Here is a 23,372-nt window from a genome sequence, read left to right as displayed (position 1 = left end):
TAAAAAAGGAACTAAAGGTCAGAACGTGACAGTGATGTTGAAAACCTTCAAAAGTTATCTTGAAAAGCACTAATAGATACAATTAGTACATTAGTAGACATTTCCGAGACAACTTTAAAACTGTCACCATCACGTCCTAGTCTAAAGTGTGATCATTTGCAACTGAAAAAAACAAAAGCAGGCAAGCAGCACTATAAAAGTAGTTAAAGTCATAAACAGGACTCTGACAATCTCATTCAAACATATACTTTATGGTCATCATAATAGTTTATGATACACATTAAAATGTCAGGGATAACCAGTAATGTAGAATGGTTTATTATGCAACCAAATACAACAACAACTGGCAATCAACCAGATATGAAGTTTGTCACTGAGATCAGGGCACACGCCAGACCTAGTTTCGGTGGGGCCTTGGCAGTCCTCCAAAAATGTGTGCAATATGCCTGTGAACAGGCAATTTATGAATGGATTACTGATCTGGTGTAGAAAACATTACGGGAGTATTAAACAACCTGCTACTGTGTGTTGAGTAACACAGGGCTCTGTGTTTCAGTGTGAAGGGTTACAAAGTGTTTGTTTTCCATTCATATGGCTCAGTTTGGGAGCCCAGAACAAAGTTCCTCAGCCTGGTCATGGTTGTGTGCATGTGTATGTGTGCAGCGTATGTGTGCATTTGTGCATAGGCATCATGCCCATAGGGGGCACAGGGCACGTGCCCCATTAAGATTTGTCACATTTGTCTTTTTTCTCTCTGTAATACTAGGCTACTAGCCACTTAGCAATTTTAGGAGGTTGGCTTTAGCTAGCCCAGATAGCTTCCCAATTTCCAAACCTCATTACTAGCTACCAGGAAACCATTTCCAGCTATCAATCAAGTTACAGTAGCTAGCTTGTCTAACTATCTTAGCTAGCATGCTTGCTGGCAAGGTTGTTAGATTTTAGAACATGGGTATTCAACCGGAGGTCCGGTTATATTAGGAACACCTTCCTAATATTGAGTTGCTCTCAGAACAGCCTCAATTTGTCTGGCCATGGACTCTACAAGGTGTAGAAAGAGTTCCACAGGGATGCTGGACCATGTAGATTCCAATGCTTCCCACAGTTGTGTCAAGTTGACTGGATGTCCTTTGGGTGGTGAACCATTCTTGAGACACACAGGACACTGTTGAGTGTGAAAAACTCAGCAGCACTTAAATATGTTATCTTGCCCATTTACCTGCTGAATGGCACACATACACAATCCATGTCTCAATTGTCTCAAGGCTTAAAAATCCTTCTTTAACCTGTCTTCTCCCCTTCATCTACACTGATTGAAGTGGATTTAACAGGTGACATCAATAAGCTTTCACCTGGAATCACCTGGTCAGTCTATGCCATGGAAAGAGCAGGTGTCCCTAATGTTTTGTACACTCAGAGTGTGGGTGTGTCACACAGTCTTGTACAGTTAACCTTGTGGGTACACACAATTCAGTCCCATTCAAAATCCTATTTTCCCTAACTCCTAACCCTAACTCCTACCCTAACCTTGACCCTAAACCTAACCCGTACTCTTACCCTAACCTTAACCCAAAAACCTAACCTTAACCCTAAACCTAACCCTAACCTGTACTCTTACCCTAACCTTAACCTTAACCCTAACCCTAACCTTAACCCAAAAACCTAACCTTAACCCTAAACCTAACCCTAAAACTAAACCTAGCTCCTAACCCTTAACGTAATTCTAACCTAACACTAATTCTAACCCTAACCCCCATAGAAATAGCATTTGACCAACTGGGGACCATCGAAAATGTCCCCAGCTGGTCAGATTTTTGTTTGTTTACAATTCTTGTGGGGACTTCTGGTCCTGGCCGGACCCGAGGAAGAGTAGCTGATGCTTTGGCAGCAGCTAATGGGGATCCATAATAAATACAAATATAACAGACTAGCAGAAAATAAGGGTAATATTGAGCAAATTACACTAATTGGAGCTAATTACACTTGCTGTAACCGCAGTTACTCTGGCTGCTGGCAAGCTTTCTTGACCTGGACATTAACATTTGTCACATCAAAAAAATTTGGTCACATGTGCCCAAATACAACAGGTGTAGACCTTACAGTGAAATGCTTACTTAGAAGCCCTTAACCAACAATGCAGTTAAGAAAAATACCTACAAAAATAAGAAATAAAAGTAACAAATGATTAAAGAGCAGCAGTAAAATAACAATAGCGAGGCTATATACATGGGGTACCGGTACAGAGTCAATGTGCAGGGGCACCGGTTAGTCGAGGTAATTGAGGTAATATGTACATGTAGGTAGAGTTATTAAAGTAACTACGCATAGATAACAGAGAGTAGCAGCAGCTTAAAAGAGGGGGGGCAATGCAAATAGTCTGGGTAGCCATTTGATTAGATGTTCATGAGTCTTATGGCTTGGGGGTAGAAGCTGTTTAGAAGCCTCTTGGACCTAGACTTGATGCTCCGGTACCGCTTGCCATGTGGGAGCAGAGAGAACAGTCTATAATAGGGTGGCTGGAGTCTTAGACAATTTTTAGGGCATTCCTCTGACACCACCTGGTATAGAGGTCCTGGATGGCAGGAAGCTTGGCCCCAGTGATGTACTGGGCCGTACGTACTACCCTCTGTAGTGACTTGCGGTCGGAGGTCGAGCAGTTGCCATACCAGGCTGTAATGCAACACATCAGGATGATCTTGATGGTGCAGCTGTAGAACCTGTTGAGGATCTGAGAACCCATGCCAAATCTTTTCAGTCTCCTGAGGGGAAATAGGTTTTGTTGTGCCCTCTTCACGACTGTATTGGTGTGCTTGGACCACGTTAGTTTGTTGGATCAGGTTGAGAGCTTCAAGTTCCTTGGTGTCCACTATAGCCCCGTCGATGAGAATGGGGAGTGCTCGGTCCTCCTTTTCCCGTAGTCATCATCTCCTTTGTCTTGATCACGTTGAGGGAGAGGTTATTGTCTTGGCATCACATGGCCAGGTCTCTGACCTCCTCCCTATAGGCTGTCCCGTCGTTGTCAGTGATCAGGCCTTCCACCGCTGTGTCATCAGAAAACTTAATGATGGTGTTGGAGTCGTGCCTGGCCGTGCAGTCATGAGTGAACAGGGAGTACAGGAGGGGACTGAGCACGCACCCCTGAGGGGCCCCCGTGTTGAGGATCAGCGTGATGTGTTGTTACCTAGCCCTTACCACCTGGGGGCGGCCCATCAGGAAGTCCAGGATCCAATTGCAGAGGGAGGTGTTTAGTCCCAGGCTCCTTAGCTTAGTGATGAGCTTTGAGGGCACTATGGTGTTGAAAACTGAGCTGTAGTCAATGAACAGCATTGTCAAGTAGGTGTTCCCTTTGTCCAGGTGTGAAAGGGCAGTGTGGAGTGCAATAGAGATTGCATCATCTGTGGATCTGTTAGGGTGGTATGCGTGCGCACTGGGGACACCTTGCGCTTCCCGCATAACACGGCCCAGTCACTCTCTCGCCACGGTAAGCACGGGGAGTTGGCTCAGGTCTCCTACCTGAGTCCGCCAATCTCCCCGTGTGCCCCCCCCCAAAAAAATTCTGGGGCTGCCTCTCGTGCCCGTTACCTCGCGCCAATTCCTCGTAGTGTCGCCGCTCCGCTTTAGCTGCCTCCAGCTCCTTTTTTGGATGGCGATACTCTCCCGGCTGTGCCCATGGTCCTTTGCCGTCCAAAATTTCCTCCCATATCCAGGAGTCCATGTTCCCACGCTGCTTGGTCCTTTGTTGGTGGGTGGTTCTGTAACGAACGTCGTCGGGAGAAGGAGAAGAGGACCAAGGTGCAGCGCGGTAAATGTTCATATTATTTAATACAATATGCAACACTTAACAAAACAACAAACACGACAAACGAACAGTCCTGAAAGGTGAAACAAACACTAAACAGGAAACAACCACCCACAAACACAGGTGGGAACAGGCTACCTAAGTATGATTCTCAATCAGAGACAACAATAGACAGCTGCCTCTGATTGAGAACCATACCAGGCCAAACACACAGAAATACAAAACAAGGACAACATAGAACACCAGACATAGAATGCCCACCCAAACTCACACGTGACAATTCATGTCATCGTTCAGCCACAACTTGGTGAAACATAGGATATTACAGTTTTTAATGTCCCGTTGGTAGGATATGCATGCTTTTAGTTCGTCCACTTTATTAGTCAGCTATTGTACATTGGCCAATAGTATCGATTGCAAAGGCAGATTAGCCACTCATTGCCGGATCCTCACAAGGTACCCTATACCTCCATCTCCTTCTGCGAATGATGGGGATGAGTGCCTGTTCAGGTGTTTAGAGTAAATCCCTCTCCTCCGGCTCATTAAAGAACAAAATAGGTGAGTAATTGCTGTTCTGATGTCCAGAAGCTCTTTTCGGTCATAAGAGACGGTAGCAGCAACATTATGTACAAAATAAGTTAAACAATGTGGAAAAAAAACGAGCCCATAAAACTGCAGCCATCGCCTCCTCGGCAAATCTTTCCACAACACATTGCTAAACTTTGTTTAACCAGCAAAACAGCTGCTATTAGCAAACGGCAAGATTATCATATAAGAAATCGTCATAATCATCTTAATACATTACATTTTAGGAGAAGGGGGATTCAACTTTATATTCAAGTAGATATAGTTTAACCAATAGCAGTTTTTCATTTTTACATGAAGTGGGGGTAAAGTTAGTCATCATTTTACAAGCAGAACGCCACAATTGGGAGGAAAAGCTTCATTTACTCAATTTAAGCAGCTAAAACCATTCCTTTTTGAGACAGGGGTGTCACTAAAGCTGTATTTTATGTATTAGGTATGTTGTAGTTACAAGAAAAGTTTGAAGACCCCTGCTTTAGAAAAGCAAGCAAAAACTACATGTACTGAATATGACTCAAATTCCTTTGTCTTTTACACAGATTTTAGCTGAGATGTAGAGAAGCATATTTAGTTTATAAAAAAAAAAAAAAAAAATACCAGTCAAGAGGCTATAGACAGCTCAAGAGGTGTGCTTAGATACGCAGAAAATGTTACATCGTTTTTTACGTAGAATTAAGTATAATGATTATGACTACAGGAATTGCAGGAAAAAGCTGTTTCATGTGTTTGAAAAATGCTAAATTCCTGGGGGGCCTGCCCCCGTTGGGGCCATCCCACACCCATCCTCACGTGCTTTGTGCTCCATAATATTTTTCGGGGTGCATGATGCCCCTTGCATGTGTGAAAGGGGGCGGGCTTAAAGCAAATTACCCTCCCTTCCATTTGTTTTCATTTCCTCGTCTGTGGCACAAAAATTGCATCAGCCGTCACATGTAATGTGTATATGAGAGAGAGAGAGAGAGAATGCTTAACATTGCCTACAGACATTTCACACCCGACCAGCATGTCCTCATCTACAGGTCTTTGTGTAATATTAGTGGCCACATCATCTTATGGGTGGGGAAGGTGTCTGTTACTGTTTTCAGGCAACACCTAATGAAGGTTGACTCTATGCTCCGGGCAGCTTTTCTGTCACATGTATTTTGAATTTGAAATACATATTTTAATTATTTTTGTATTTTTCTATTGAATTACACTGGGCTGATCTACACTCCAATATATTTAGTATTTTCAAAATACTGTAATTTGTATTTTCAAAATACAAAATACTTTCCCACACAATTGTTCATAGCGGTTCACATTTTGCTGCTCCCCTTTCAGCCTGCGTTGATATCAGAAGTCTGATAGCACTATGGTGTGATAAAAGCGTCTGCCAAATGAACTAAATATAAATGTATATGTAAAAATGAACAATTGCAAAGCATGCTGAGTATTATTCTAATGAGCTCCACCCCGAAACAATACACTGTGTGCTTTTTTACATTTTGGTCATTTAGCAGACAACTTATCCAGAGTGACTTGCTCAACTAAGGTAGAATAACAACAACATATAACATTCATAGCAAGTAAAACTTTTTGTAACCATTACTGAGAATATTGTTGCTGTTTGGGCCTGCTACTTGCAAGTAATTTGTGGTTTATTTTTGATACATTGATCTTTATGGTATTCTGTATTTTGTAATTGTATTTTGTAATTTTTGCCCATCCCTGGCTCTGACAGTGTTGACCCACTGGACACAGACGTCAAGTCCACATCTATTCCACGTTGGTTCAAACAACATTGATTCAAGCAGTGTGTGCCCAGTGGGGACTTTGGAAATGGCCCAGCCATCTGCCCTTTCACTGTGGCAACAGGTGTTATGTGTCCGCATTGAATATAGCCCTGATGAGCGTATTTAGTGGGTGGAACAGGGAGAGACAGTGAGCCTTGGGAGGGACACAGAGACAAGTTCAAAAACTTAACAGTCAATACTGAAGAGATTTTTAGCGTCCCTCAGGCCAGCTGTTATTTTAGAGGTTCCAGTGTGTGGAATGACTGGGAATGTGTGTGTGTGTTGGAGTTCCAGTGAGTCCTGGCTGCTCTTCAGTCTGAGAGACTTTCTGTTAATGGGAGCCCTGTTCTTTCTGCGGTTTTCCTGAGGATCTGCTACAGTACAGTGCTGCTGCAGGCCCAGGCAGAATGTAGGTCAGCCACACCCTCCCTGTCCCAGGCCACACCTCTCATACCACCACAAAACAAGTTTTCACCAGCAGAACCTTGAGTGAACCCGCTGCCCATGGCAACGCAGCCGTGGCTGGGGGTAAAAGGGGGGGGGGGGGGGGGTTCCAGGCAAAATAGGCCATGGCAGACATTACCCACAATGCCTGCACCCCCTCCGATTTGTCTTCTTCACTTCTGAGGAACTGGTCTCTGGTCTCCCTTATCCAGGAATCCTGTCCATATACAGCCCCCGGATTACAGGCTTAACGATATGCTTGTTCTGTTCTGTGTACTAGAAGAATGTGTTGTCATGGCCTCTCTCAGGCAAGGCACCCATTATCCCTCAACAGTGTTTTATTTTTCCGTCGTGTTGATACTGTGCCATAACTGTTTGTCTTTTGGGAAATGCGAAAGTGGTAAAACAAGGCAACCTTTTAAGGAGACAAAAACAAAGGGGGCACTTGAGTCTGGTTTATTGAAGGGGAGGGGTGAGTCAGAAGAGGAGAAAATCAACCTCCCTCACCAAGGGTGGAATGTGAGCAGGCCACTTTTGGGTTGCTGGCAGCTGACTGTCGGAGTGGGTGAATGACCACTATGAGGCCAGGTCAAACAGTTCCATATACAGACACAGACCATCATATGTACTGGGAAAACACACACACCATCATATAAATGGCAGGCTGCAAGAAATGCTGTATGCCTACACGCTGGTCAACGGTTGTCTCCGTCTTACTGATAAAATATACAAACACACACACACAGTCTTGTACATCTAACCTTGTGGGGACACACAATTCAGTCCCATTCAAAATCCTATTTTCCCTAATCCCTAACCTAGCCCGTACTCTTACTCTTACCCTAACCCAAAACCTTAATCTTAACCCTAACACTAGCTCCTAATCCTAACCCTAAAACTTATCCTAGCTCCTAAACCTAATTCTAACCCTAACCCTAAAGCCCCTAGAAATAGATTTTTGACCTTGTGGGGACCAACAAAATGTCCCCAGTTGATCAAATTTTTCGTCCCCACAAGAATAGTTAAAATTGTCCACACACACACACACACTGTCACGATCGTCTTGCTGTGAGAGATTGGACCAAGGCGCAGCGTGTGCAAAATACATCTTCTTTTATTAAAGAAGAGAGAAAACAAACAAGAAACGAACAACTATATACGAACTAACAAAATAACAAAACTGACGACCGTGAAGCTAATAAAGACAGATAGTGCTGACACAAACACTACACATAGACAATTACCCACAAACAGCGAAAGCCTATGGCTGCCTTAAATATGGCTCCCAATCAGAGACAACAATAACCAGCTGTCTCTGATTGAGAACCAATTCAGGCAACCATAGACTTTCCTAGACACCTATACTAAATCAATCAATCAATCAAGTTTATTTTATATAGCCCTTCGTACATCAGCTAATATCTCGAAGTGCTGTACAGAGACCCAGCCTAAAACCCCAAACAGCTAGAATGCAGGCGTAGAAGCACGGTGGCTAGGAAAAACTCCCTAGAAAGGCCAAAACCTAGGAAGAAACCTAGAGAGGAACCAGGCTATGAGGGGTGGCCAGTCCTCTTCTGGCTGTGCCGGGTGGAGATTATAACAGAACTATGCCAACTATGCCAAACACTAACCCATTTACTCTACTTAACCCCCTAAACCATACAACACCCTAGACAATACAAAAACACACAAAGACAACCCACCCCAACTCACGCCCTGACCAACTAAATAAATAAAAGAAAAAGGAACAATAGGTCAGGAACGTGACACACACACACACACACACACACAAAATTAGGAAAGCAACACATTGCTGATAGTATGCTTCACCAGATATTTAAATATTTACAGTTGAGGAAGTGTACAAAATGACTTGTGCGTCACTAGTATTTCAATTTCAATGAGGTGTGATTCTAAAATTCTAAATAATTCTTGCAGTTCAAGAATGACAAGGATAAAGCAGAGGCAGAGGCATAGGAGATACAAAAAAACACAAGGGTGCCACAAAGGTAGATTTTATGATTCAGTCACGTGTGGGTGATTTAGGACCCGTCTTTGCGAACCTGCAGTAGTTCCCACTTGTTGGGTAACAAGGCCAAGCTGGTACCTGAGCTCATCGATGTACTGCTCCCACTGTTCATCAACACTCAAAACAAAGTGTCTAATTTCAGCCCGGTATTTGAGCCAAATGGCAATAAAAACAAGCATTAATCATATTGAAGTGATGACAGAAGTGCCATACAAAGCAGCAGACACCAGCATAGCCGTGGTTTACAGATGGAATACGATACCCTGGGAGGAAGGAGGATCTCAAGATAGGCCTACCTCAATGGAGAATATAATCCCATAGTGAGATACCAGTATGAAACTCGAGAGGCTTGACTGAAAGTCAATCTCATGTTATGTCATATTTTATTAGAGCTTTATTAGAGCTTGATGCTGTATTACCACCAAATCAACCAGGCATTGTACATCTAGTTAGTGTGACCAGTCCACTACTTCTGCTGGTGGAGAGACCGGTTAGAACTACTACAACTTGTACATCTGTAAATGAATAGCAAAGTATTCTCCGTAATGCCGCTGTGCATGCACAATAATAAACACCTGCAGGTGAATGAGACCTGAGAAAAAGTGGGGAAATTCCAGAGCACTCAACCTTGTGTTAGTCTGATTACAGGGGTCAGATGTCAGGACAAACCCACACAGACATTTGCCATTTCCTCTAAAGGATAGAGGTCACTGCAACTTCAAATATCTCTGTCCGGAGCAGAGCAGCTACTCCACCGGACCACTGTCTATTCTGTCTATCTCCCTAACAGTCACACAACACTGACTAGAGTTTGCTTCCCTGTGCACGTACAATATTTGACAAGTTATAGCTAGCCTGATTCACAGAGAGACCCTTCACTGTGCTACATAGTGAAATATCAGTTCTTCTCAACAGATTACAGCCCAAACCACCTGTGAGTGCAGGTGCAACGAACATCATGCTGATTGACATCTTGCAGGATATCTTATCCCATCCAGAGGCTGGCTCTCTGACCAACACAAAGGCCTGGGCTGGGGGCCTGAATTCCAGGGGAGCCTCCATGTGGATCTGTGCTATTGTGCCACTGGCAGGCGGTCTCAGGGTCTCACACAAAGCTGTCTCTCAGCAGACAGTGTCCCTAGTCTCTCTCCTTCTCGCTGACCTACATTCCCTCTCACCAGCCACACAGTCATGCTGTCTGCATTAGCTCTCCTCACAGCTTGCAGCCTGTGGTTACATGAAAGGAAAAACATTGAAGAAACCCGCTCTGGAAATTAGAGGAGTTAATTACATAAATAGCTTTTCTTTCAGTCTTCTTTGTCTTTAATGTGGTTGCCGGGAGCCATGCGTGGTAGCAGTGGAGGAAATGTAACTTGTTAAAGTTAACAATTTTTATTTCTCAATCTAGCCTACAGTCACAGACTACACACAGCAGCTCTATCTAGACTGAATCTAACCTTTGGATGAGTTTCTCGATTATAAAATATATATATATATTTCTTTATGCTTGTGTAATGGGCATTATTGTATCAATCATCTTATACCATAAATATTTATGATAACTTAAATGCTGTGTACTACTGTGGCTAAGGAGGCATACTACTGTCTGTAATTGTTTGCAAGCAGCATTAGTTCAGCCATGCCGGTCTGTCCCTGTGCTGCCCAGTGGGCAGGGTGTAGTGTGAGTGGAGCGGCTGGATGTGCACATGCCCATGTGGGTCAGGGAGGGAGTCCCCACAGTCCTCCAGAGTGTCAGCAGCACTAGGCCCACCTGCCAGGGGCACCCAAGAGACAATCTACTGACCTTTACCACTGAACTCCTGCTCTCACCACCAATACTGCACTGGCTCCTCTATTACATACCCGCTCACACAACAAGGTAGGTAGGCTTGTGGTAGCTGCCAACCTTTGATTCATTAATGAGTAGCCCAGAGCTTTATCTTTGTTTGATAACAAAGTGGCGGGGTGAAATCAGTGCTCTTCTCATAAAGCCATACGTAGAGTGGCTTCTGGCATTAGGGCACAGAAAGTTTCGCACTGAGTGTATGTTTCAATATGGGCCATGCCACGTGAATTAAGTAGGACAGACAGTCAGGAGTGGCACCACAAAGTCACTGACTCCATTACCTCATACAGTAGATTAGTGTCAATAGGTCCATTCATCTGTTTACAGACACGGATCAAATGACTGAAACGAGAGCACTGTTCTCCTGGACATCCTCCACAGAGTAAGACACACACAGAGTTGGGGTGGATTACATGACATTACTGGTTGTAGAATGAGACTGAACAGCCCCAGGACAAAGGGAGCTATTTCTGTTTGGTTAGCTTACATAGACTGTCAAAGGGTGGAATGACACTAAAACATACGTGAGCTGCTGTTGACAGATCATCAGTAGGACTCGGCAGCTGTCTCACCTTGCATTGAGAGAGACAACAGCCCCAAGTGCAAACAGCCACTCTCATCGCTGGACAGAGGAGAAAAAGTGATGACAGTAGCATTAACAAAAACAGACCAATAAAGTGTGAGGACCTTTGAGTAGTGAGGGAGCAGGGGCCTATAAAAAGAGCCAGTTAACAGGCTAGCCCTCCCTTTTCACTATTATTCTCTTGCCTTACTCCACTAATCCAAACACCTGGAGGGCAGGGAGGAGTGAGAAGGGGTAAGAGACGGCCCCATGTGACTAGGAGCTCACATGCAGCGTTACGCAACGTGTTACTGTAACACCTTGACTGGAGCCAGGGAGGTTAAGTAAAGCCTGGCCTGCTCGGCACAATCTGCCAAGGGCACGGGAGGGGGCGGCGGGCCAGCTGGTGGGGTGACATCAAGTCAAAGAAGTCATGTATCAGCTGGTGTGTGCCACCATATGGGTTGTAAGAATCAAACATCTTTGTCTTCTCAAAAATAGAAGTAATGTACATTAGCTGAACTTTGTAATAATTTTGTTAGTGACATTGCTGACAGATTTTGGAACTAGGAGTAGAAAGGAGTACACTATCATAAGTTGCCTCAATCATTAAGTTGTAATATTCACATATCATATTTACACAAATGAAATGCAAGACTAGGAAAACGTTACATTACTTAGGGGGATTCCATGGTAACAGAGGGATGGTGAGTTTCAAATGTTCACTTTAAAATGCATGTCAACCTAAAACCTGTAATTGTAAACTTTTTCTGTGGAAATTGTTAAAAGTAGTCCTTGTGCATAGAGTTGTATGGTTTGTTTAACTTTGTATCATTGTTTTTTGTTTGGCATACATTTTAAAGTGAAAAAAAATCTGTCTCAGCATGTCACATCTGCTACTGATACACCCCCCCAGTGGACATTGGGTGTCTCCTTGACCTGCAGCCATTCCCCCAGTTCTCTCCCTCTCCCTCTTCTGTCTGTGTGTCTGTGTGATTGTGTTGTTGTAGACAGGTGTGCTGGAGTCAGAGCAGTTCCCCACCAGCTGCAACCCGCTCCATAATCAAGACCTCTACAAATACTCAGTCCTGCCACTTCCACTCTACCAGATCGTAATCTCTGTTCAGTCAGTCATGCTTCTAGCTATTTGTTGTTATTTAAGATCCTGTGTTCTGCTTTGCCTATTTCCTTGCCTGACGCTGTTTCTCCTCTCACTGCAGTTTTGCCGCTCTGACTCTGGTTCCTGTCTCCTGTTCCACATCTCACCACCCTGCTACCCTGTTCTGGAATCAACTCATCATCACTCCCTTGGATTCCCCTCCGGACCTGTTTACCCTGTCCCAACCCAGCTCACTCCAACCTCAGCCTCCACACTGGCTTCCTACAACTCATCCAAGCTTCCCTGGATTTGCACGGCATCTCTCCTTGTGTTACAATACATTTCTTGGTTCATTCATCCCTGTTTCCTGGTCTGAGTCTGCTCTTGGGTTCCCCTGTGCTGCTCCGCATAACACAGCATCACTCTGTTACTGTGGAATTGTCTGTAAGAAAGAGTCCAAGGTAACTATAAAGGAATAACTAATGTAACATTCCTAAACAATGTTTGGCAAGAAAATACTATGGTTTAGGCTTAAGTAGGAAGTACTGCATGACTGCCAGTGCTTACTATATTTCACTGGTTGTTACTGTGGTACAACAAAAGGCCAAGATATTGTGTGACTTTACAAGCCAATAAATAACCATAACAGATAAGGCAAAATAAGACCTTTGAAACCATTCAACTTCACCGGTCTCCAGAGCGTGAACATTTCTATTTTTAGAAAAGACTGTCCTCCAGCTCCAGAGACATGGGTTCAGTGAGGACAGGGGGGGGGGGGGGGGGATCTGGGCTGGGTAAAGTTCACACGGTGCACAGAAGGGCAGACAGTCAACAGTACAAGGGAAACACACAACACATTTCTGGGGGGGGTTTTCACAAGTCAGGGAGAGGGGTTAAGCAGGAGTTAAGGCAGAGTGTATTGAGGTCCACTAAACCTATAAACCCAGGTTCTCCAGATGATGATCTCAGTTCTTGTCAAAACACACTGCTTTTACTTGACCTTGTGGAGGTCCAGCCATGGGCAAATAAACACCAAGTACGTAAGCAAAACTAGAGATTATTTTGTAAAAGCTTGGGAGCGTACCAGGCCCAACTCTGTGGTGAGAGGATGTGTCCTCACCATTAGAGTGAAAGAGAAAAGTGAGCATGGCTTCTGAGGTTCAGGTTGACAACTAGGCTTTAACATGCTCTGTAGTAAACAGATCTGTGTTATGTAGCTGTGCTGCCGAGTTGCTATTGGATTGAGTTGAGTACACTCACTGCACTGTAGATGTATTTTAGACTCCAAGCCCGTCCTCATACTCATTCATTTCCAACGATAACTTGATATTCATCTTTCCACTAATAGGCCTATCTCATCTGGCTTATTCCTCTGGGACGTAGTAATGCATCCTAATCCACACCACCATACTATCTTTTTAGTTCCATTATATTATCTTTACTGTTTCAGTCAAATTGATTTAATCTTTGATATCTAAGCATTTTTACTGAAAAGTAAGAAATTCCAAGGGAAAGTATCTCAACCACAATGCAAACTATTAAACATTTCCTCTGTACTGTAAATACTTCCAACGTTTGTGTGTGACAGAGATAAACAATATGTGACAGAAAAAAGACAGAAGGGAACTTAAAAGTAATCCTGCTCTTTGTTCATTGTTTCAGCAAATATGGGTTATGAACTAATAACTTCCAGGAAAAAAAGACTGCTATTGTCCTCAAACCAACAGAGAGAAAGAAAAAGGGACATGTGGGTGGGTTGCTAGGGAGAAAATAAAGAGAGAGAGAAAGAGTAAGAGAGAGAGAGTGAGTGAGTAGGAGAGAAGGCCAGCACATTAAGTCAGATTGTATGTTGTCTGGGAGCCATCTGCTTAGGCCAAGCCTTTAAGTAAGTGGAGCTGTGAACATCAGAGCATGAGTCATACTGGAGGAGCCACTGCACCTCCATTCACACACACACAGTTAGAGAAGTCAGAGAATGGAAAACATTAACACACCGGGCCAAATGACAGAATAATGATAGGAAACATTTCCATGTAACTCTTCAATGACAAAAACTGAGGGACGGGAACATGCTCTATACTGGATTAGAGTAGAGGAATAGCTTGACTTGAAATATTGTCATGGCAACAGCGAGACCACCTTTAGGCCACTGGGGTAAAATTCACAACAGTGCACAGAAGGGCAAAAGTAGCAGCGGGGTTGTACAACCAGTGGCAGCAGCAGAGGCTTGAATGGCAAAAGCTGCATTGGCTGAGAAAGGAACAGTGGGTGAGTTAACCGTCTGCAGTTACACCATGGTAAAGGAGAAACAGTCCCAATGACAGCAAAACTGCCATGGAAATATGGATGAGAATTCCCAACACGTATGACAACTGAGTGCCTCTCTTTATCTTACCTTCTTCGCACCACTGAGGTGTAAAAGTGGATGTAAAAGGTACAGGTAACTGACAAAATAAAGGAAACACTTGAGTAAATGAAAGATAAAGTGTATTGAAAGCAGATGGTTCAAAACAGGTGTGGTTCCTGAGTTAATTAAGCAATTAACATCCCATCATGCTTAGGGTCATGTTTAAAAATGCCCAGATGCCCATTATTTTGGATGCTAAGGCTAGAAGAAGAGATCTGTGACTTTGAAAGAGGTGTGTCAAAGGAGCATAGGTGGTTTAAAGTGTGTGTGTGTGCCAATGAGGGGATTCTATTAATGCCCAGGGCGTGAACCGGGTTAGCGTTAATTGCATTCAATTTGGAACCGGGCGTGAGCCAGGTGCCCCGTTTTGGCCGACGGCGAAGTCGGCTCAAAACAAAAGGTAGATTAGTCAGTTGGAGTAATGAGTAGGATAATGTGGGGTTTGTGTGTGTGTGTGTGTGTGTGTGTGTGTGTGTGTGTGTGTGTGTGTGTGTGTGTGTGTGTGTGTGTGTGTGTGTGTGTGTGTGTGTGTGTGTGTGTGTGTGTGTGTGTGTGTGTGTGTGTGTGTGTGTGTGTGTGTCTCAGTCACCAGATCTCAAACTAATTGAACACTTATGGGAGATTCTGGAGCAGCGCCTGATAGAGCATTTTCCACCCCCATCAACAAATCACCAAATGATCGAATTTCTCATGGAAGAATGGTATCGCTCCAATAGAGTTCCAGACACTTGTAGAATCTATGTCAATGTGTATTGAAGCTGTTCTGGCTCGTGGTGGCCCAAAGCCCTATTAAGACACTTCATGTTGGTGGTGTTTCCTTTATTTTGCCAGTTATCTGTATGTACACAACAAAAGGGTGAGGTTTTATGGAATTTACATTTACTGATGTGTGTGCAGTGCCAATATTGACAGTTCCCCTGTGTCTTCTCAGATGTGGCTCCTCATCAAAGCCCCCATACCTGCATCACTACAGAACTATTTATATTCTCCTCACTACTGTCAGTCTGAGCTCCATCACTGCCTCCACAACAGAGAGGCAGAGATAGAAAAGGAGAAGCTCAATGGAGAAACATCATCATCACTCACCTGGTAGTGGAGAAACAAGGAATAACTTAGTTGAGAGTGTGGAAGGCTGAACATTTGGCTAGTGTTTAACTTTGTACACTATATGAATAGTATGTATTAATGTACATATGGATTCTAAATGTATCCATATGCAAAGCTTTATATGAGAGTTGCCAGAAGATAGACCCTACCGTTACGTTTGTTTACACTGAGCTGCACTGAAGTTGGAACACAATCATGGTTGCATTAAGACACCGTGGCGCCGGCGTGAGATATGGTTCGGAAAACATACCTCAATGCGGGGATAGAATATACCAATGTTCTCCAAATTTGACCTTTATTCACACTGCTCCATCGAGAAGATTAAAATACTGCTTCAGTTTTCCCAGAAAAGCAGTAGCCACCGCAGCCATTTTGGAATAGCACTTCATGTTGAACAACAAAGGAGCTGATTGGCTGACACTGCCATTCCAAAATGGCTGCGGTCGTTACTGATAGCTAGCATGAGGACGAAAAGGGCAGTTTTCCAGGAAAACTAGCAATGTTTAAATCGTTGATGGAACAGTGTTTTAATGTAACCATGATTGCATTCCGACCTCAGTGTAAACAAGCATAACGGTAGGGTCGGTATCTTCTGGCAATATATGAGGGGTGCATCTCAAAGTGGGGTTGCATGCACAGTGTACTGTATATTAGAAAAAAGGAAACATTTTTGGTTCCATGTAGAACCTTTTTGGTTCCATGTAGAACCTTTTTGGGTTCCATGTAGAACCCTCTGTGGAAAGGATTCTACATGGAACCCAAAAAGGTTCTCCCTGGAACCAAAATCGGTTCTTCCAAGGGTTCTCCTATGTAGACAGCCGAAGGACCCTTTTAGGTTCTAGATAACGTATTTTTTTCTAAGAGTGTAGGCTTATGCTGGCATGCTTGCATGTGTGCATGCTTGGATCAGTGCATGTCTGGCTATTCTCTAAAACCCCAAGCTTCCTCTTCTCAGAATAGGGAACCAGCCTCTGTTGATCGGAAGCATACAGAGCAGACACAGACACAGCTCTGGACTGGCTTTACTACAGGTTGCAGGGGCACGTGTACATCTATTTATGATGTTGAAAATAGTGACCCCAACACACACACAGACTGTCCAGTGTGGCAGGTAGCCTAGCAGTTAAGAGCGTTGGGCCAGTAACTAAAAGATTGCTGGTTTAAATCCCAGAGTCGGCAAGGTGGAAAAATCTGCTCCTGGGTGACGTGAATGTCGATTGAGGCAGCACCTCCACCTCTCTGATTCAGTGGAGTTGGGTTAAATGCAGAAGACACATTTCAGTTGAATATGTGCAACTGACTAGGTATCCCCCTTTCCCAGTCTCCACACATGCCAACATTCCTCTGGTTCTATGCAGTAAACATTCTCTTCCATATAGAGAACCAGCCACACTATTCTGAGAAGAGAAAGCTTGGGGCTTTAGAGAATAGCCAGACATACACTGACCCAGGCATGCATATATAAGCCTAACAGTTAGCTGTAAACAAGTCAATGCTATGTAAGTCACAAAGGAGTTTTTTTTTCAGGGGCCAAGAGAAAAGTATTGGCACACTGCCGCCCTATGTGACAACTTCATGTCATGCTTGATTCTTGAAACGTAATCGTCCATGATTGTTTTGGGTTGATTTTGAGTTGGGCGTGTCTAATTTGGACTACAGTTTGCTGCCTATCAAATAATCAGCCCTCTGTGGCTCCTCAAAAACCCAAGTAAGGCCCATGACTTAACCTCTTAAGTCTACAGTGCCTGATTTTTGGGCACAAAAATTACTGACAATATGTTTACATTACTATGTTATTAATTTTATTAATTTCACACCGTTTTATAAGTCAGAACACAAAAAAACGAGACAGTTCTAGGACACTCAGGATTCTCTGTCGAATGAATGTGTCTCTGGCTCTCTCCAGTGGTCGGCTAAATCATTACAATGCATTTTGTCAGCTATTTCACGTCACGTCAAAGGGGCGGACCTGAGAAAATCTGCTCTCCTGGTCGACACGCTCACAAACTCGTGGCTGCTCATCACTTGCGTACATAGTACATGAATGTGTATGAGCTGCATCGTGTTTCTCCTCCAGATCTGCTGACCTGAGCAGTTCATTTACCCGCTGCTTCCGTCCTCTGCTCAACGCCCCATAGTATAAAGTAGAGCCTTGAAGCACTGTTACACCTTAACAAATGAATCTACCCAATATCACTCTGCTGAGTTTGGGCGAGCACTAGATAACCATGGATTTTCCTTTTTTTGTTTCACTCAAGAGAAATAAGAGAGTAAGAGTAAAATAAAGAACTGAGGAGTCTCGTTCTTTCGGCTCAAAACACAAGTTATGTAGGTTCATGAAAACTAGTTATAGAAAATAGATGTTGCATTGTTTACAATATGACTGAGCCGCGCAGATTACTATTTGATTTGAGCAGGGCACGCCTCCCTCACCGGTTTTGCCCGGTAAAGTGATGGGCCATGGCACCTTAATCGAATCCCCTCAGAGAATGAGTCTCAGCACTCAGTGACATCCTACTGCTTCCGTGTAGTATATGGTTGTAAATGTGCTTATCCACTTGAGTCAACAAACTCCGGAGCATGCAATGAAGCACAAACTTGTCTATTGCCATCTACTGGCCCCATTTAGCAATGGTTTGCCTATGCATGAACAAATAGAAAGACTCAAGTCTAGATTCACCATGGCTCAAACTACATGTTCAAAGGACAAACACTTTTCTATCTTGTCAAGTTGTATTGTTTTTTCTAAAATAATAGTATTTATTACCCCCGGGGCATTCATTAATGATAGGCCACCTTCTCTCATACTAAAACTAACTGAAGTGAAGAGACAGAATTCAGCAACTCTTGGAGGACAGTGGAAGTTGATAAAGTGATTATTTATTAACAGTAAAACCAATGGGGTTATGCCCTTCATCAGGGTTTACAGAAAGATACTGTAAATTAAGGAGGGTTTATATATTTCATACTGGCCCCGTATGGGTTCAGTGACCAATCACAATGGGATTATAAAACAAAACACGTGATTGGTAAATGAGTTGCAGAAAGCTAACAAATTGTATTTAGGCATAGACTAACCAATAGATTGCGCAATACTTTTTTGTAGTTGGACCAACGTGATTATAATGAAGACGACTAATGATCTAAAGCCGGGAATTTGATACAGTGTAGCCAGGATAAAAATCAAACATAGTGAGTGAACATAGTGCTCTACGACAAAAGTTCTACAGACAAACGTTTGAACCAGTCAATACTGTAGCCTACTCCTTTTTACAGAGAAGAGTTTGCCCTTTTGTCAGTAGGATTCAATCCAATTGCACATGTACTGTAGTCCTACATAACTCACCCATAGAGCTCAAATAAACTTCATGCTTTGATGTACTGAATTGAAGTAGACCTGTGGAGGGGGGGGTTGAAAATAAAAGTATTCCTGCTTTGTGGCATACATTTTTTGTGCTGTCTATGGTTGTCCTTGTTCGATAGAGCCATTGGCCGTCTTTCAGCCATGTTCCTATCAGCGGATTAATTGCTAAATGTACAAACTGACATTATTTCCATTCTCTGAAAGACAACTCATTTGGGGCGGTGCTTCGTGCCCTGGCCCCGTCCCTCCCCCAAGGCAGGTTTATTTGAAAGGGAGGCGGACACTAACAAACATAATTCTTTGGGCAAAACTGAAAGAACTGACTCGACCACAATGGCTTGAAGTAATTCCTCTCATCAACTTGAATTCGAAGATGTAGCAATTTGTTTGCTACATGGTGACATTCAACCATACATTTCAACCGTAATATAGCAAAGAGTTAGCAAAACAACTACAGGTAGCCATATCTATGAGTAAAAGTAGAAGAGGTTTTACAATCAGAGATCTATTGTCTCTCGATTGTAAAACCTCTTCTCTTTTCAGTTGTATATATTCCTACTAAACAGCAAGCTTTAACGTTACAACCAGCCACCTAAAGCTAGGTTTACCAGCCAACGTTAGCATGACTGGAGTTGGCTAGCTAGTTAGCCTGACACCGGCTAACTTGTCACTATGCACCAGGCCTCCCGTTTGTAATTTTTTAGCAAGTGTGTAACATGAACAACTGTACATAGTTTTACGAGCTAGCTATTTTGCAATTCGTTCCAGTCATTGGCAGCAGAGAACTGGAAGGAAAGGCGGCCAAAGGAAGTGTTGGCTTTGGGGATGACCAGTGAAATATACCTGCTGGAGCGCGTGCTACATTGAGCTGAGATAAGGTGGGGCTTTACCTAGCAAAGACTTATAGATGACCTGGAGCCAGTAGGTTTGGCGACGAATATATAGTGAGGGCCAGCCAACGAGCGCATACAGGTTGCAGTGGTGGGTAGTATATGGGGCTTTGGTGACAAAACGGATGGCACTGTGATAGACTACATCCAATTTGTTGAGTAGAGTGTTGGAGGCAATTTTGCAAATGACATTGCAAAAGTCAAGGATCGGTAGGATAGTCAGTTTTACGAGGGTATGTTTGGCAGCATGAGTGAAGGAGGCTTTGTTGCGAAATAGGAAGCCGATTCTAGATTTAAATTTTGTATTGGAGATGCTTAATGTGAGTCTGGAAGGAGAGTTTACAGTCTAACCAGACACCTAGGTATTTGTAGTTGTCCACATATTCTAGGTCAGAACCGTCCGGAGTAGAGATGCTAGTCCGGCGGGACGGTGCGGGCAGCAATCGGTTGAAGAGCATGCATTTAGTTTTACTAGCATTTAAGAGCAGTTGGAGGCCACGGAAAGAGAGTTGTATGACACTGAAGCTCCTTTGGAGGTTTGTTAGCAGTGTCCAAAGAAGGGCCAGATGTATACAGAATGGTGTCGTCTGTGTAGAGGTGGATCCCAGACCTGCTGTTTTCAACTCTCTAGAGACAGCAGGAGCGGTAGCGATACTCTTAATGATCGGCTATGAAAAGCCAACTGACATTTACTCCTGAGGTGCTGACTTACTGCACCCTCGACAACTACTGTGATTATTATTATTTGACCATGCTAGTCATTTATGAACATTTGAACATCTTGGCCATGTTCTGTTATAATCTCCACCCGGCACAGCCAGAAGAGGACTGGCCAACCCTCATAGCCTGGCTCCTCTCTAGGTTTCTTCCTAGGTTTTGGCCTAGCCACCGTGCTTCTACACCTACATTGCTTGCTGTTTGGGGTTTTAGGCTGGGTTTCTGTACAGCACTTTGAGATATCAGCTGATGTAAGAAGGGCTATATGATTACATTTGATTTGATCAGAGAATCACCAGCAGCAAGAGCGACATCATTGATATACAGTTGAAGTTGGATGTTTACATACACCTTAGCCAAATACATTTAAACTCAGTTTTTCACAATTCCTGACATTTAATCCTAGTAAAAATGCCCTGTCTTAGCTCAGTTAGGATCACCACTTTATTTTACGAATGTGAAATCTCAGAATAACAGTCGAGAGAATGATTAATTTCAGCTTTTATTTCTTTCATCACATTCCCAGGGGGTCAGAAGTTTACATACACTCAATTAGTATTTGGTAGCATTGCCTTTAAATTGTTTAACTTGGGTCAAATGTTTCAGGTAGCCTTCCACAAGCTTCCCACAATAAGTTGGGTGAATTTTGGCCCATTCCTCCTGACAGAGCTGGTGTAACTGAGTCAGGTTTGTAGGCCTCCTTGCTCGCACACGCTTTTTCCGTTCTGCCCACACATTTTCTATAGTATTGAGATCAGGGCTTCCTGATGACCTCTCTAATACCTTGACTTTGTTGTCCTTAAGCCATTTCACCACAACTTTGGAAGTATGCTTGGGATCATTGTCCATTTGGAAGATCCATTTGCAACCAAGCTTTAACTTTCTGATTGATGTCTTGAGATGTTGCTTCAATATATCCACATAATTTTCCATCCTCATGATGCCATCTATTTTGTGAAGTGCATCAGTCCCTCCTGCAGCAAAGCACCCCCACAACATGATGCTGCCACCCCGATGCTTCCCGGTTGGGATAGTGTTCTTCGGCTTGCAAGCCTCCCCATTTTCTTTTTCCTCCAAACATAACGATGGGCATTATGGCCAAACAGTTCTATTTTTGTTTCATCAGACCAGAGGACATTTCTCCAAAAAGTACGATCTTTGTCCCCATGCGCAGTTGCAAACCGTAGTCTGGCTTTTTTATGGTGGTTTTGGAGCAGTGGCTTCTTCCTTGCTGAGTGGCCTTTCAGGTTATGTCGATATAGGGCTCGTTTTACTGTGGATATAGTTACTTTTGTACCTGTTTCTACCAGCATCTTCACAAGGTCCTTTGCTATTGTTCTGGGATTGATTTGCACTTTTCGCACCAAAGTACATTACTCTGTAGGAGACAGAACGCGCCTCCTTCCTGAGCGGTATGATGGCTGCATGGTCCCATGGTGTTTATACTTGCGTACTAATGTTTGTACAGATGAGCGTGGTACGTTCAGGCATTTGAAAATTGCTCCCAAGGATGAACCAGACTTGTGGAGGTCTACACATTTTTTTCTGAGGTCTTGAATGATTTCTTTTGATCTTCCCATGATGTCAAGCAAAGAGGCACTGAGTTTGAAGGTAGGCCTTGAAATACATCCACAGGTACACCTCCAATTGACTAAAATTATGTCAATTAGCCTATCAGAAGCTTCTAAAGCCATGACATAATTTTCTGGAATTTTCCAGTGAAAGAATCTGTCTGTAAACAATTGTTGGAAAAATGACTTGTCATGCACAAAGTAGATGTCCTAACCGGCTTGCCAAGTCTGTAGTTTGTTAACAAGAAATTTATGGAGTGGTTGAAACAGGTTTTAGTGACTCCAAACTAAGTGTATGTAAACTTCTGACTTCAACTGTAAAAGGCATTTTGCTCGTCTGGTAGGCTTGCGTCACTGGTCAGCTCGCGTCTGGGGTTCCCTTTGTAGTCTGTAATAGTTTTCAAGCCCTGCCACATCCGACGAGCATCAGAGCCGTTGTAGTAGGATTCAATCTTAATCCTGTATTGACGCTTTGCTTGTTTATGGTTCGTCTGAGGGCATAGCGGAATTTCTTATAAGCTTCCGGATTAGTCTCCCGCTCCTTGAAAGCAGCAGCTCTAGCCTTTAGCTCGATGTGGATGTTGCCTGTAATCCATGGCTTCTGGTTGAGATATGTGCGTACAGTCACTGTGGGGACGACATCATCAATGTACTTATTGATCAAGTCGATGACTGAGGTAGTGTATTCCTCAATGCCATTGGATGAATCCCGGAACATATTCCAGTCTGCGCTAGCAAAACAGTCCTGTAATGTAGTATCCGCGTCGTCTGATCACTTCCGTATTGAGCGAGTCACTGGTACTTCCTGCTTTAGTTTTTGCTTGTAAGCAGGAATAAGGAGGATAGAATTATGGTCAGATTTGCCAGAAAGGGGGCGGGGGAGAGCTTTGTATGCATCTCTGTGTGTGGAGTAAAGGTGGTCTATGATTGTTTTTCCCTGGTTGCACATGTGACATGCTGGTAAAAATTTGGTGAAACTGATTTAAGTTTGCCTGCATTAAAGTCCCCAGCCACTAGGAGCGCTGCTTCTGGGTGAGCATTTTCTTATTTGCTTATGGCCTTATAGAGTTGGTTGAGACCGGTCTTCGTGCCAGCTTCGCTTTTTGGTGGTAAATAGACGGCTACGAATGATACAGATGAGAAGTCTCTTGGTAGATAGTGTGGTCTACAGCTTATAAGG

Source organism: Salvelinus fontinalis, chromosome 34 (assembly GCF_029448725.1).
Source record: "Salvelinus fontinalis isolate EN_2023a chromosome 34, ASM2944872v1, whole genome shotgun sequence".
Taxonomy (NCBI): domain Eukaryota; kingdom Metazoa; phylum Chordata; class Actinopteri; order Salmoniformes; family Salmonidae; genus Salvelinus; species Salvelinus fontinalis.
The sequence above is the reverse complement of the archived record's forward strand: the minus strand, read 5'-3'. Positions refer to the sequence as shown.